Below are 6,953 nucleotides of genomic sequence, written 5' to 3' on the forward strand. Positions count from 1 at the left end.
TAACCCTTCATTGCGCCCAGACTGGAAGCATTAGGCTATGTGCACATGCTGCGGATTTTGCTGCGCATCCGCAGCGTTTCCGCAGCTGTGGATCCGCAGCAGTCTCCCATGTGTTTACAGTACAATGTCAACCTATGGGAAACGCAATCCGCAGTGCATATGCTGCGGAAAAAAACAAGCGGAAACGCAGCCGTTTACATTCCGCAGCATGTCACTTCTTTGTGCGGATTCCGCAGCAGTTTTACACCTGCTCCTCAATAGGAATCCGCAGGTGTAAAACCGCAGTGGAATCCGTACAAAAACCGCGGTAAATCCGCAATAAATCCACAGGTAAAAAGCAGTGCTTTTGCCCTGCGGATTTATCAAATCCGCAGCCCTCACAGATACGTGTGCACATACCCTTAGTGTTACACCATCCTTCAGTAATGGAGTCAGGATGTGAGTTACCTTAGTCCCAAATAAAGATACTCTGGCCTCATCCATGGTATATATATATATATATATATATATATATATATATATATATATATATATATATATATATATATATACAGTGGGGCAAAAAAGTGTTTAGTCATTCAGCAATAGTGCAAGTTCCACCACTTAAAAAGATGAGAGGCGTCTGTAATTTACATCATAGTTAGACCTCAACTATGGGAGACAAACTGAGAAAAAAAAAACCAGAAAATCACATTGTCTGTTTTTTTATCATTTTATTTGCATATTATGGTTGAAAATAAGTATTTGGTCAGAAACAAACAATCAAGATTTCTGGCTCTCACAGACCTGTAACTTCTTCTTTAAGAGTCTCCTCTTTCCTCCACTCATTACCTGTAGTAATGGCACCTGTTTAAACTTGTTATCAGTATAAAAAGACACCTGTGCACACCCTCAAACAGTCTGACTCCAAACTCCACTATGGTGAAGACCAAAGAGCTGTCAAAGGACACCAGAAACAAAATTGTAGCCCTGCACCAGGCTGGGAAGACTGAATCTGCAATAGCCAACCAGCTTGGAGTGAAGAAATCAACAGTGGGAGCAATAATTAGAAAATGGAAGACATTCAAGACCACTGATAATCTCCCTCGATCTGGGGCTCCACGCAAAATCCCACCCCGTGGGGTCAGAATGATCACAAGAACGGTGAGCAAAAATCCCAGAACCACGCGGGGGGACCTAGTGAATGAACTGCAGAGAGCTGGGACCAATGTAACAAGGCCTACCATAAGTAACACACTACGCCACCATGGACTCAGATCCTGCAGTGCCAGACGTGTCCCACTGCTTAAGCCAGTACATGTCCGGGCCCGTCTGAAGTTTGCTAGAGAGCATTTGGATGATCCAGAGGAGTTTTGGGAGAATGTCCTATGGTCTGATGAAACCAAACTGGAACTGTTTGGTAGAAACACAACTTGTCGTGTTTGGAGGAAAAAGAATACTGAGTTGCATCCATCAAACACCATACCTACTGTAAAGCATGGTGGTGGAAACATCATGCTTTGGGGCTGTTTCTCTGCAAAGGGGCCAGGACGACTGATCCGGGTACATGAAAGAATGAATGGGGCTATGTATCGTGAGATTTTGAGTGCAAACCTCCTTCCATCACCAAGGGCATTGAAGATGAAACGTGGCTGGGTCTTTCAACATGACAATGATCCAAAGCACACCGCCAGGGCAATGAAGGAGTGGCTTCGTAAGAAGCTTTTCAAGGTCCTGGAGTGGCCTAGCCAGTCTCCAGATCTCAACCCTATAGAAAACCTTTGGAGGGAGTTGAAAGTCCGTGTTGCCAAGCGAAAAGCCAAAAACATCACTGCTCTAGAGGAGATCTGCATGGAGGAATGGGCCAACATACCAACAACAGTGTGTGGCAACCTTGTGAAGACTTACAGAAAACGTTTGACCTCTGTCATTGCCAACAAAGGATATATTACAAAGTATTGAGATGAAATTTTGTTTCTGACCAAATACTTATTTTCCACCATAATATGCAAATAAAATGATAAAAAAACAGACAATGTGATTTTCTGGATTTTTTTTTCTCAGTTTGTCTCCCATAGTTGAGGTCTACCTATGATGTAAATTACAGACGCCTCTCATCTTTTTAAGTGGTGGAACTTGCACTATTGCTGAATGACTAAATACTTTTTTGCCCCACTGTATATATATATAGTGTGTATAGGAGGATGGACTCAGCAGATTGTTTGGTATCATAGTATTAGTCAGGACTGAGGAGGATTGAGGACAGGAACACTACAGGGAGGAGGATGGACGGCGTCACTTGTTGCTTCTGAGCAGGGCCGGACTGGCCATCAGGCACTTCTGGCAAATGCCAGAAGGGCCGGTGCCAGTAGTGGGCCACTCGATTCCTGCACGCTCTGCCACTGGGCCGACTCCCCTCTCTGCCAGCGCCGACTCACCCCCCCACCAGCGCCACCACATTCAACTATACCGGCGTCTATGAGGATTGCATCATACTCTTTTATGGGGCTACATTATATTCTATGGGGAGGTAGGCTGTATTATATTCTATATTAAATGTATTCTATGTATTAAAAGTATTATATTCTATGAGGGGTGATTGCATCATACTCTATGAGGGGGCTACATTATATTCTATGGGGAGCTGCATTATACTATATCAGGAGGGCTGCATTGTATTCTATGGAGGGGCTACATTATATTCTATGGGGGGCTGCATTATGTTCTATGAGGTGAGTGCATTATACTATATGGAGGACTGAGGAGTGTATTATACTATATGGAGTACTGAGGAGTGTATTATACTATATGGAGGACTGAGGAGTGTATTATACTATATTGAGGACTGAGGTGCACATTATAATATATGGAGGACTATGGGGTGTATTATACTAAACAAGCAAAATGCTGCCTATTCATCGAGTGATTGGATTGTTTATGTGGGAACAGAAATCCTTATTCTCAGCATGACATCGCCGGTGTAAGCTGTAGATGTGCTGCTGATAACATGATACTGTATGGGGACAGATTGATCTAATTGTGATTGTTCTGTTCCCTTCATTCCTTCTCAGTTGGTGTAAAGAGGCCGGGAAACAAGCGAAGGACTTTAGTATTGTCGATCTCACTCGTTTAGCGGCCTGAGATCAGAGCAAGTAAATACAGCAGAAATGCTTTGCAGGGAGATGAGGCAAGATGATGACAGTTGTAGTTAGCACCCGGGAATAGCGCTAACTCTACTGCTTTTCCCAGCCGCCAGAGCATTTAATTCTGGTATGTGTAATGATTTTTAGGGTTGGTGTCAGCTGCATATTGCCAGCTGCTATCAATCCCTGGTGTAAGTAATGCAGAGGTGTCTATCAGACATCCCCACTACTAGCCCAGACCTGGAGAGACCCAGCGACTCTGAAGAGCGGTGACGGTAGTAACAATACCGCTCTTCACAGTCGCCGAGCTCAGCGCAAGACCCGGAATATCTGAAGAGCGGTAACGTTACTGATGTCACCGCTCTTCAGAGTCACCGGGTCTCGTGCTGCGCAGCGGAACCAAAAGTGGCTGTAGTGGCAAAGTTTATGGAGCATCAGAATGAGGTTCCATAGCCTTTGGTCATCTCATCCCTTCAATATCTACGAGATCCAGTTATGTAGGTAAAGTAGCGGCTTTTCTTGGTACCGCAACAAAAAGCAATAAATAGGACTGAGCTGTAATGCTGGATACAGCTGTAATTATATGTTAGTCGTGTTACACTCCCCTCACTTCTTGTAACCTACAAGTGTACAAAGATATTATACAGTCATCATGTGACAAGTGGGCCTGTGTAACTTCAAATGCCAGGGCTGAATTTTAGTCCCAGTCCGGCCCTGCTTCTGAGGGTAGGGTAATAAGTAATATAAAGTGATTTTAGGCAGAACCTGTGGCGAGATCTAGTACAGCTCCAATCATATAGTTACGCTGGTTTCACACTTGCATATTTTGCAATCTGTGTGATAATGGAGGCACACGGATCTGTTTTTGTCTCCATTGCCTTTTAGTGGTGACGGATGGGACTTGCGTGTGCATCCAGTTGTCACCGTTTCCCTCGGATCCGTGTATCTGCATATTTTACCAGACGCACAAAAACGCAGCTTGTTGCAGTTTTGTGTCGTCTGAAAAACACGCAGGCACAGGGACACGCACGGATCCATGGCTACACGTCTGGAATTACCATGGAGCACGGATCCAGGACACCACGGATCCATATGATTCCGTGTGCAGGGAACCGTTATGCGGGACTGAGCATGCTGGGAAGCAAGGGATGTGCTGTATGGGAAAGTGATGAAACTGTATGGGAACAGGATGCAGACATAATGCATAGCTCCCAACCGTCCCTCATTGTGCGGGACTGTCCCGGTTTTCAGCCTTTGCCCTGCACTCCCGCACGGGACGCTCTGATCCCGGCGCAGACAGCAGGAGAACCAGCCGACACGCCCCCTTGTAAGCCATGCCCGGGTCCTTACCCTTCCGTATGGCTGCCTGCTTTCTGTGCACAGGACCTGTGATGAGGTCACAGGAGGGGAGGAGTCAGTGGTCACATGATCGGGACCTCCGTGGATTGCATGACTCGGCTGCCTGTGCTTGTTGCCAACTTGCCACATGGACGGTGCTGCAGCCGCAGGATAAGGTAAGTAATGCCTTGTGTGGGGTCAGGAGGTGTACAGTGTGGATGTAGCAGAGCTGTGTGTGTACGATGTGTATGGAGCAGAGCCGTGAGTGTGCGTGAGGTGTATGGAGTGGAGCCGTGTGTGTACGAGGTGTATGGAGCGGAGCCGTGTGTACGAGGTGTATGGAGCGAAGCCATGTGTGTGCAAGGTGTGTGGAGCGGAGCCGTGTGTGTGCGAGGTGTATGGAGCGGAGCCGTGTGTGTGCGAGGTGTATGGGGCGGAGCCGTGTGTGCGAGGTGTATGGAGCAGAGCCGTGTGTGTGCGAGGTGTATGGGGCGGAGCCATGTGTTCGAGGTGTATGGAGCGGAGCCGTGTGTGTACAGTGTTCATGTAGCAGAGCCGTGTGTGTACGAGGTGTATGGAGCAGAGCCGTGTGTGTGCGAGGTGTATGGAGCGGAGCCGTGTGTGTACAGTGTGCATGTAGCAGAGCCGTGTGTGTGCGAGGTGTATGGAGCGGAGCCGTGTGTGTACAGTGTGCATGTAGCAGAGCCGTGTGTGTACGAGGTGTATGGAGCGGAGCCGTGTGTGTGCGAGGTGTATGTAGCGGAGCCGTGTGTGCGAGGTGTATGGAGCGGAGCCGTGTGTGTGCAAGGTGTATGGAGCGGAGCCGTGTGTGTGCGAGGTGTATGGAGCGGAGCCGTGTGTGTGCGAGGTGTATGGGGCGGAGCCGTGTGTGCGAGGTGTATGGAGCAGAGCCGTGTGTGTGCGAGGTGTATGGGGCGGAGCCGTGTGTTCGAGGTGTATGGAGCGGAGCCGTGTGTGTACAGTGTGCATGTAGCAGAGCCGTGTGTGTGCGAGGTGTATGGAGCGGAGCCGTGTGTGCGAGGTGTATGGAGCGGAGCCGTGTGTGTACAGTGTGCATGTAGCAGAGCCATGTGTGTGCGAGGTGTATGGAGCGGAGCCGTGTGTGTGCGAGGTGTATGGAGCGGAGCCGTGTGTGTGCAAGGTGTATGGAGCGGAGCCGTGTGTGTACGATGTGTATGGAGCAGAGCCGTGAGTGTGCGTGAGGTGTATGGAGTGGAGCCGTGTGTGTACGAGGTGTATGGAGCAGAGCCGTGTGTGTACGAGGTGTATGGAGCGGAGCTGTGTGTGTGCAAGGTGTATGGAGCAGAGCCGTGTGTGTGCGAGGTGTATGGAGCGGAGCCGTGTGTGTGCGAGGTGTATGGGGCGGAGCCGTGTGTGCGAGGTGTATGGAGCAGAGCCGTGTGTGTGCGAGGTGTATGGAGCGGAGCCGTGTGTACAGTGTGCATGTAGCAGAGCCATGTGTGTACGAGGTGTATGGAGCGGAGCCGTGTGTGTGCGAGGTGTATGGAGCGGAGCCGTGTGTGCGAGGTGTATGGAGCGGAGCCGTGTGTGTACAGTGTGCATGTAGCAGAGCCGTGTGTGTGCGAGGTGTATGGAGCGGAGCCGTGTGTGTGCGAGGTGTATGGAGCGGAGCCGTGTGTGTGCGAGGTGTATGGAGTGGAGCCGTGTGTGTGCGAGGTGTATGGGGCGGAGCCGTGTGTGCGAGGTGTATGGAGCAGAGCCGTGTGTGTGCGAGGTGTATGGGGCGGAGCCGTGTGTGCGAGGTGTATGGAGCGGAGCCGTGTGTGTGCGAGGTGTATGGGGCGGAGACGTGTGTGCGAGGTGTATGGAGCAGAGCCGTGTGTGTACAGTGTGCATGTAGCAGAGCCGTGTGTGTACGAGGTGTATGGAGCGGAGCCGTGTGTGTACGAGGTGTACGGAGCGGAGCCGTGTGTGTGCGAGGTGTATGGAGCGGAGCCGTGTGTGCAAAGTGTGCGGAGCGGAGCCGTGTGTGCAAAGTGTACGGAGCGCAGCCGCGTGTGTAGGAGTAGCTATGTGTGGCCATTATATGGTACGAAGTATCATGTGCGGTCAATATACAGTATGGAGCATCATGTGGGGTCATTATACAGTATTGAGCATCATGTGGGGTCATTATACAGTATGGAGCATCATGTGCAGCCAATATACAGTATGGAGCATCATGTGCGGTCAATATACAGTATGAAGCATCATGTGCGGTCATTATACAGTATGGAGCATCATGCGCAGCCAATATACAGTATGGAGCATCATGCGCAGCCAATATACAGTATGGAGCATCATGCGCAGTATGGAGCATCATGTGCGGTCATTATACAGTATGGAGCATCATGTGTGGTCATTATACAGTATTGAACATCATGTGGGGTCATTATACAGTATGGAGCATCATGCGCAGCCAATATACAGTATGGAGCATCATGTGCGGTCATTATACAGTATGGAGCATCA

Source organism: Ranitomeya variabilis, chromosome 6 (genome assembly GCF_051348905.1).
Source record: "Ranitomeya variabilis isolate aRanVar5 chromosome 6, aRanVar5.hap1, whole genome shotgun sequence".
NCBI classification, from domain to species: Eukaryota; Metazoa; Chordata; class Amphibia; order Anura; family Dendrobatidae; genus Ranitomeya; species Ranitomeya variabilis.